The sequence below is a fragment of the Lupinus angustifolius genome, chromosome LG02 (genome assembly GCF_001865875.1).
Source record: "Lupinus angustifolius cultivar Tanjil chromosome LG02, LupAngTanjil_v1.0, whole genome shotgun sequence".
Lineage (NCBI taxonomy): Eukaryota > Viridiplantae > Streptophyta > Magnoliopsida > Fabales > Fabaceae > Lupinus > Lupinus angustifolius.
Window position 1 is genome coordinate 18,363,846 of NC_032010.1, and position 10,997 is coordinate 18,374,842.

The window sequence follows — 10,997 nt, forward strand, 5'->3', positions numbered from 1 at the left end:
TTTACTTAAATGAATAAAAAATATGTTTATTCTACGTCAAAACTAAATGATATTTCTCAAAATAAACAAATATGTGCACAAAAACATATGAGAAAACATCAAACTGAATAAAAGTTTTATTGAAAAAATAAATGCACGTATAATGAAAATTACATCAAGGAACCAAATCTCATACGTACTACATGATCCTTAAAATTCTTTGGTGGCATGCCTTTAGTCAAAAGATCAGAAATCAACAACTCAGTGCTAATGTGTTCAATGACCACTTTCTTTTCCTTAACACACTCTCTGATGGCTAGATATTTAATGTCGATGTGCTTACTTTAACTTCCATTCTTATTATTCTTAGCAATAAATACTGCAACTGAGTTGTCACAGTATACCTTCAATGGCCTAGAAATAGAGTCCACAACTCTAAGCCCAGATATGAAACTCTTCAACCATACACCATGCGAGGTAACCTCAAAACAATAAACGAACTCAGCTTCCCTAGTGGAAGTAGTAGTCAATGTCTGCTTTGCATTTGACCAAGATACAACTCCATCAGCTAGCATAAAAATATAACCAGATGTTGATTTCCGGGTGTCCATGTAGCCAGCATAGTCTGAATCAGAGTAGCCAATTACTTCCAGACTATCAATCCATTTGTACATGAGCATGAAGTTCTTTGTTCCTTGAAGGTATCTCATTACCTTATTTGTAACTCGCCAATGGTCAATGCCTGGATTAATCTAATATCTTCCCAAAACTCCAACAACATATGTTATGTCAAGTCAGGTGCAAAACTGAGCATACATAAGGCTTCCAACAGCTAAAGCATATGGGATATTTTTCATTTGTTCCCGCTCAAAATCATTTTTGGGGCACTGACTCAAATCAAGTTTGTCTCCCTTCATAATGAGAGCTACATTATCCTTTATGTTAAATCTCTCTAAAAATTTCTTGATATAGGTCTCTTGCGACAAGCCCAAAATGCCTCTAGATCTTTCTTTATGGATCTTAATGACAATGACATAATATGTCTCTCCCATATCTTTCATATCAAAGTTTTTCGAGAGAAACTATTTCACCTCATATAGCATACCCTTATCATTAGTTGCAAGCAATATATCATCCACATATAGCACAAGAAAACAAATCTTAATCCCACTAACCTTCTGGTATATACATTCATCCTTGTCGTTCTCTTCAAAACCAAATCAAGTGATGGCCTCATGGAACTTAAAATACCATTGGCGAGAGGCTTGTTTTAATCCATAGATGGATTTATTAAGCTCGCAAACTAAATGCTCGCCATCACTAGAGGAGAATCCTTCAGGTTGTTTCATGTAAACCTTTTCCTCTAGATCACCATTCAGGAAAGCCGTTTTCACATCCATTTGATGTAACTCAAAGTCAAAATGAGTTACTAATGTCAAAATTATTCGAAGAGAATACTTTTTAGACACGGGAGAAAAAGTCTCCTTGTAGTCAATTCCTTCTCTTTGAGTGAATCCTTTGGCAACAAGTCTTGCCTTATATCTCTCAATGTTGCCTTGTGAGTTTTTCTTAGTTTTAAAAACCATTTACATCCAATGGCTTTAACACAATCAGACAACTCAAAGAGATTCCATAATTCGTTAGATGTCATTAAATCCATCTCATCTTTCATGGCATTGATCCATAAGTTTGATTCCTTACAACTCATGGCTTGTGAAAACGTCTCAGGATCATTTTTGGCTCCTATGTTAGAGTCCGATACTTATAGATACACTACAAAGTCACTAGGGATTTCTGACCTTTTAACTCTAGTAGATCTTCTTAATATTGCATCATTATCTTCTTGAGCAACTTGTTGTTCAACCAGCTGTACAACAGGTTGTTCTACAACAATTTGATCTACAATGTCATTTTCAGCTGCTGGTGGATTTTCAATTATTGGTTGTTTAACACCCATTTGTATTTGAGAGGTGTGTATGATAACCAATCTATCACTTGGTCCAGGAGGTTGATTCTCAATGTGATCTCTTTCAGAAACAATGTCCTGAAATTGATCACTCCCACTGATCAAGTCATTCTTAGGAAATTTTGCATTTCTTGATTTAACAATCCTAGGGCTATGTGAGGGACAATAGAACTTATACCCTTTGGACTTTTCCGCATATCCAATGAAATACCCACTAATGGTCCTCGGGTCTAGCTTCTTCTCTTGTGGGTTATAAATTTTCACTTCAGACGAACATCCCCAAACGCATATATTTCTCAAACTTGGTTTCCAATCTTCGAGACGACATTGGTTGGAACTCGGTTTAATATATACGTTGTCATATTTAGTGCTTCAATCCACAAGAATTGAGGAATTTTTGCATTACTCATCATACTTCTCACCATGTTCATTAAACTTTGGTTTCTTCTTTCTACTACACCATCATGATCTAGAGAACCATGCATAGTGTATTGAGAAACAATCCCATGTTCTTAAAGAAACTTCGCAAATGGACCAACTGCTTGTCCATTCTCCGTGTATCTACCATAGTACTCTCCACCCCTATCAGATCTCACGATTTTAATTTGTTTTCTACATAGTTTCTCTACTTCAGCCTTAAAATTTTTAAAGGCGTCCAAAGCTTCATCCTTAGAACGAAGTAAGTAGAGATACATATATCGTGTATAATCATCTATGAAGGTGATAAAGTATTTCGAACTACTTGTGTCCATGTCAGGACAACAAATATTTGTATGTATTATTTCCAATATGTTTGAGCAACTCTTGGCATCCTTTTTAGACTTGTTAGTTTTTTTACCCTTAATACGACTAACACAAGTCTCAAAATCAGCAAAGTCCAAAGTATTGAGTACTCCTTCATTTACCAATCGCTTAATTCTCTTAATGGAGATGTGTCCTAATCTTTGATGCCACAACATAGAGGATTCATCATTCACAACACATCTTTTTAAACCAGCAGTAACATGCATAGAGCTATAAGCATCATCATTTTGTAATTTAATATTATAAAGACAATCACACAATTCACCATAACCAACAATGTCAACTTTATTTGATAATGAAAAAATAGAACCTGAGAAATTAAAATTAAATCCCAAATGTGCAAGTCTTGAAACTAAAATTAAATTCCTAGAAAGACTAAGTACATAAAAGGTCTTTTCTAAACGTAAAACAAAGTTGTTGCTTAAAACCAAACTACATGTCCCAATAGCCTCCATATGTGAACTTAACTTCCCACCTGAATAGATGTATCGTTCACTTCCCACCGGCTTCCTTAGGTTTTCCTTACCCCGCAAGGTATTGGAAACATGGATTGTAGAACTAGAGTCAATCCACCAGGTGTTATGATTAACATTAATCATATTAGATTCATAGCAAATAAATGAAATTTGAATACCTTTCTTGTCGAGCCAGTTCCTAAACTTAACACAGACATGTGTCCTGACTTCTTGTAGAAGAAACACTTGGACTCCTTCTTTATGACTAGTTTAGGAGCATTATTGCCCTTGTTTTTGGTATGATCCTTCTTCGTCTTTCCATCAAAGGTCAAGTTCACTCTCTCTCCCTCTTCCATCACCAATCTTTCCTCCTCTTGAACACACATAGTCAACAATTTATTGATTGACCACTTATCATTATGTGTGTTATAAGAGATCTTAAAAGGTGAATATTGGTGACGTAGAGAGCACAAAATATAGTGAACTATGAAAGAGTCTAACATAGTAACCTTTAAGATTGCCAATTGAGCCGCTATATCCTTTATGTGCATGATGTGATTACACACACCTCTTATCCCTGTGAGCCTTATGGATGAGAATTGCATAATTAAGGTGCTAGCAAGCGCTTTATCAGATGTTACAAATTGTGCATCAATGGCTTTCAGGAGATCTTTAACTTTAATATTCCTATCGACAGAACCACAGATACTCTTTGAAATGTTTGTCTTTATGAACATCATGGATCGACAGTTAGATCTCTCTCATTTTTCATAAAGGTCAGCAACATCTAGAAGGCTAGTTTCAGTAATAACCATTGATTCATCTTTCCTTATGGCATATTCGATGTCCATCCAACCCAAATGGAGAAGAATTATCTCCCTCCAAACCTTATAGTTCTCACCTCTCAACTCGGGAACATCACACTTAATATCATAAATATTCGCAGGTTGAATAACTAAAAATTTAAACATACATACCCATTATTAAAAAAATTGAGACAAATAAAGTTAATGTTTTACCAATGCAAAACATTTTTAATATATAATATAGTGACATAAAACTTGTCTATGTGCTAAAGTTATACTCAATCAAATTCATAATTTAACTGCATGATAAAACTATTAAATTATGTTTCTTTTCTCAATTTATGTGGGTAGATTAAGAAATATAATTTAATATTTTATCCTAATTAATCATACAAATATAATAAAATACACGTGGGTAGATCTTACTACATTACATATGATTAATTATAATTAATATTTTAATATGATTTTAAAACTTAATATATAATTCTAATAAATAAAAGATATTGTGGCTTCTCCCTAATTAATCAAAATTATATTAATCAGTTAACATTAAATATAACTAAACATTTACATAATATTCTGAATAATGCAAATTCATTTAATAACACTCCATGTATATTATCAAAACATATATCAGTTGCTCATAAAATATATATTCATTTAATGACATTACATAAAATATCAACGTATAACATACTCACAATATTGAAAATTGCATAGTCGCATATTTTAAGAAATGAATATGCTTATCACTGATTCTCTATATCATAAAAGTAAAAGGATAGCAAAAGGACAAAAAATCATTCTATCACTTATGTCATAAAATAATTATATTACTTTCTAGCTTGGCTTTAGGTGGTCCTCTGTCAAATATTGACAAGATTAGCAAAAAGACAAAGTGACATTTATCTATCTATTAACTATATAATAAAAAAATATTCTTACACTTTAGCAAGTGTCACATGTCACACTCACAACAAAATTTTCTCGCTCAAAGAACTCCACCACCTCCGATGCACCTTACCACACCATAACATTTGTTATTATCCTTTGATACATCTCTTTATTCTTTGTTCTTCTTCTCTCTTCTATATTTTTTCCTCTCATTTTATTACTAAGTAGAGAACCTCATCTCTCTTTCACTCCTTCATTTTATTACTCTTTTTTTATTCAACCATTCTTTCTCTCTTCTTGGTTTATATCATTCTTCCATTTCAAAATTTCTTATTTTAAAATGGTTTGATGCATGTAGATTTATTCATTGATTTTTGTCATTGAAGATATTGCATTAAAATCCTTTATTTATTTATTTATTTTGTAGATATGTTGTAATTGTTGGATAAGTAGAGGAGTGAGATATCTCTAATGACAAGGGCATCAACGATAGTTTTATTTGATTTGGTGTCTCTTATTGTTTGTTTACCTTTGAAACATCATTGTAGGTTAGTTTTCTATATCTTTTTGCATCTCTTAATTTATTTATATAATTTTCTATTCAAAATAATCATTATTATAATGTTGAAAATGACATGAACAGTGACGAGATAGTAGAGACGAAGAAAAAAGTAAATAATATGTGACAGTTTGGTAGTTTGATCATTTCCCCTTAATTTTGTAAAGAACTCGTTGTTTATAAGTTTTCCTACCTAATCTTGAGTAAGAAGTAGCACAATATTGATTCTATGTTTTTTTTTCGTATGGTTCATCTATTTTGTTATACAACATTGTAAACACTCAATTTTGTCCAATCTTTTTACAAATTATTAAAGTTTCAAAACATCAAAAAATTTAAAAAGAGCCATTTTTTAAAGTCTCAGAACTGATGTTATCCTCTAATTCTAATAAATAATAAGTTGATTTTAAAATATTAAATTGTTAGTTTCATTTTAATTATAAAAATTAATTAATGATTTCCTATATAAAAATTAGTGTGTCGACTGTCATTTCGTGTCGGTCACTCGATTTTTACTTTTTATGATATATATTGTATTATCTCCATGTTATATTATCTAAAAAAACAATTTATATATAAAAATGCAATACATAATCTCATGACAGAGTAAAACTTGTGGTAGTTGATATGATATATATAAAACTTATGTGAATTTCTCATTTTATGTCTCTAATAATCATTACAAAGTTGATAGATGTTCTTTTAATGTTATTGAGTGTTCTTCTTTGATTGAGAAGGAGAGAAGATGGAAATAAGAGAATGCATGTAATATTAATGATATATTAATGTAAAAATGAAAGCAATGTAAGTAAAGTATAGAAATTTATAGTAGTTATTAATAAGATATGTTACAAAATGTTAAGTTTAGAATATAAATATTATATCATGATAGTGGTTATTACTTATTTTGCATTTATTAATAGCATAGAGAATATAAAAATTAGAGTAAATTAAACTGGTACACCCTGAGTTTTAGCGAAATTACATAAATCACCCATCAATTTTTTACACCTACACAAACCCCCTCATTTTTATAATTTCATTACACTAACCACCCCTGAACGTGGAATAACTGTAATCTTTCAAACAAAAAATATGATAAATGCAATTTAGTTAAACAAAACATGGTATATTGTGGAGACAAGTCCAAATAATATATGAGTTAATATCTATTTATCATTTTTGGTTCGTCACGATATAGTATAAGAGCGATTTACTCCAAAAATTATATCATGATGGTGCTTAGTGTAAACTTATCGTAGAAACCATGTGTAAATGAATCTTAAGAAATCATAGTTTTCACATCATAAGAATAGTTATAGATTACTAACTTTTACCCATGGCGATACTATCCTTCATTTAGATGTTGTGTGATATTATTGGTTTAGAGAGAAACTCTTCTATCTCCTTCTTGTTCTTATTATGCTCTTGATTAAGTGATGATTGATAGAGCAATCTTTAAGAGCACAGATTGAACAATGTTTATGGTCCTTTTTTTAGTATAGTGCTTTCATCAAGCACTATATATAGGCTTTTATCCAAGAGTCTTAGCATTTCATTGATAACTCTTCATCCAAGAGTTATGTCATTCAAACAATAAAATAATATATTCATTCATGTCACAAGAGACATACTTCTTATATTCTCCCACTTGTCTCATGTGACAATACAATTCATGATTTTATAAACATAAAACATAATACGCATATTCAGAATATGTTTTCCATATTCATTACATTAAAAGTCATGATTAAGAACAAGAACTAATAAGAGTCATGACGGTTGTACATCATTTATTTGATCTAGTCCCTTCCATGTATGTTAGCTTTATTCTTAACATGACACATTAATGAGAATCATATAATAATGTCATTTATAAAGAAATTTTTATTTTGAACATTATCATTCTCACATGTGTACATAAGTATGATAATAAAATATTAATTAGAAACTTAAATATTAATGAGCTCGGAGTGTCAAACATTGAGACTTTATTAATAACATAATGTTCAACATTCATTAGCAAACATAATGCCCATATTTTTAACATGGCCAGTAAATATTTTGGGCGGTAACCCTTTCGTCAAAGGGTCTGCAATCATAAGGTTAGTGCTAATATGCTCAATTGACACTCTAAGTTTCTGAACTTCTTCTTTAACGGCAAAGTATTTCACCTCCATATGTTTAGCACCTTTGGAATACTTGTCGCTTTTAGAAAAGAAGATTGCTGCAGAATTATCACAATAAATTTTCAGCGGCTTGGCAATACTTATGACAACCCCAAGTCCTGAAATAAAGTTCTGTAGCCATTTAGCATGAACTATGGTCTCAAAGCGTGCCACAAATTCAGCTTCCATAGTGGATGCAACAATGGTAGTCTGCTTTGCACTCTTCTATGAGATAGCTCATCCAGCTAATAAATACACATAACCGAAAGTAGACTTTCTTGTGTCTATGCATCCGGCAAAATCTGAATCTGAATATCCAATCACCTCAAGATGATTTGATCTCCTATAAGTAAGCATGTGATCCTTTGTACCTTGTAAGTATCTCAGAACTTTCTTTGCAGCTTTCCAATGTTCTATACCAGGATTACTCTAGTATCTTCCTAACATTCCAACTGCAAAATTAATATCTGGTCGCGTACAAGTCTGAGTATACATTAAAATCCCAACTATAGATGCATAAGGAATTTCTTCCATTTGCTTCCGTTCCAAGTCATTCTTTGGACATTGCATCATACTAAACTTGTCTCCTTTCTGAATTGGAACAGGAGATGCTGAACATCTATCCATTCTGAATCTCTCTAAAATTTTGTTAATATATGCTTTCTGAGACAAACCTAAAAGTCTTTGTGATCTATCACGAAATATTTCTATTCCAATCACATAGATTGCCTCACTGATATCTTTCATTTCAAAAAAAATTAGAGAGAAACAAATAAATCTCATATAAAAGACCAAGATTATTAGTTGCAAGCAAGATGTCATTAACATATAGAACCAAAAAGATAAACTTACTCCCATTGACCTTTAGGTATATATACATCGATCAACAATGTTTTCCTTAAACTCAAATGATACAATAGTATCATTAAACTTAAGATACCACTATCGCGAAGCTTGTTTAAGTCCACATATTGATTTCTTATGTTTATACACCATGTGTTCTTTTTCCCTTCTCTATGAATCCATTGGTTGATCCATATAAACCTTTTCTGTTAAATCCCCATTTAGAAAGGCGATTTTCACATCCATTTAGTGTAACTCCAAATCCTAATGAGTCATCATTGCCATGATAATCCTAAGTGAGTCTTTCTTAGAGACTGGTGAAAACGTCTCTTTATAGTAAATGTCATTTTTCTGATTATAGCCTTTTGCTACAAGTCTGGCCTTATAACGTTCTAAGTTACCATAAGAATCACGCTTGGTTTTGAAAACTCACTTACAACCAACTGATTTAGAATCTTCTGGTAACTCAACAACGTCCCAAATCTCATTTTGTTTCATAGATTTTAACTCATCTTTCATGGCATTTAACCATTTATAGGCATTATCATTATCCATGGCTTGTGAAAACGTAACTGGGTCATTCTCAATTCATATGTCACATTCTGACTCATGTAGGTAAACCACATAAAAATAAAAAATAACATATTGTCTTTCTCTTTGAAATCTTCTTAATGCTATCTCTTGTGATTCTTGTACTATAGGTTCATCAACTTCATTTTCAGTAATAAGATTCTTTTGTTGTTCTCCATCATTACTAATCGGTTCAATAACTTGAGGAACAACATTATTAGGGACACAAGTAAATGGAACTTGTACCCTCACTTCTTGAATTTCCACTTTACGTGGTGTTTCACTCCCACTAATCTCATCATTCTCAATGAACCTAGCATTCCCAGTCTCAACAATTCTTGTAGTATGGTTTGTATAATAAAATCTATACTCTTTTGATTTTTCTGGATAACCAATGAAATAACCACTGATTGTTCTTGCATTCAGTATCTTTTCCTGTGGATTATAAATTCTAATTTCCACCGGGCATCCCCAAACATGCAGGTGCCTTAAACTATGTTTCCTTCCTGTCCACAGTTCAAAAGGAGTCTTTGGAACTGCCTTACTAGGAACCATATTTAATAAATACATGACAGTCTTTAAAGCATAAGTCCACAATGAAATGGGTAAATATGAATTACTCAACATACTCCTAATTATATTCAACAATGTTCTATTACGCCTTTATGATACACCATTTTGTTGTGGTGTACCTGCCATTGTGTATTGTGCACATATACCACGACTTTCAAGGAATTTAGAAAATGGACCTTGTGAAGAAGATCTTTGCTCCTGAACTTGGCACAGTTTTGATGAAGACACCAACATCACCAAAAAGAAGAAAAGAAAGAATACTTATGAAGACAAAGAAGATTAAAGCTTCAAGATAATTAGATTAAGTCTCTATAGGTACTTCTATCCTAAAACTCTTAAATATACAAAGTAGTAATGCTCAAACTATTTTTAAAGAAAGTTGAAACACTTTAAAATACTTAAAAAAAATTCAAAAATTGTGTGTAACGGGTTACTTCATCTAAGTAACAAGTTATGTGTGTGAGAAAAGAATTATCCAACTTAAAACTGATTAGAGTAATCCATTATGTCTTTGAGTAACAGATTACCAGTTTTAATGAAGTTGAGTAACCGATTACCCACTTGTTGTAATTGATTACACTAAATCGAATTTAAATGTACAGTATTTGGGTAATCGATTACTCACTCTCAGTAATCGATTACTGAGAGTTGTTGCATCAGATTTCAAAATAAAATGTTCTCACTCCAAATGAAATCTCTTCACTTCAAACAACTCCTACACTTTCAGAAAGACACCATGGGTGTTTGGAAAGTCTGTATAAAGGCTCTAACTCTCACAACACAAACATACAACAACACACAACTCTTATACAATTTCCAAAAGCTCTTAAACATATTCTGAAGTTATTTCTCTATACTTTTTGCAACTAGTCCTTAACTTTCAAAGCTGTTTTTCTGAAGTTGCTTAGAAGTGTTTTCAAAGTTTTCCAAAGAGCATTATTACTTGGTATATATAAAGAGTTGGTTGGATTGCAAAGTTATACTACTTTTATACTTGTAAAGGCAATCTGCCATTGTTGTACATTCTTCAATATTGTTGCAGAATACTTTCTTTCACGGGGTGTAAAAAGAAAGGGGATTAGAATCACTTAGAAAGATGTTTTCCAACAGTGAATAAGGATTAGGGAGTGTGTAAGGTACATAGAAATCTCGGGGTGAGATATTGTAATTACAACTCATAATTCTTAGTGAAGAAATCTCTTGTGCTGAAAGAGTACTGGACGTAGCCTTTGGTTGACTAGAAGGTGAACCAATATAAAAATCATTGTGTATTCTCTTCTCCCTTATCTCTTTCATTTTATCTTGATTGTTTTTCTGCATATATTTTCCGCTGCACGTTAACTCTTGATTTTGCAGAAAAAGTGGTCATAATTTTTA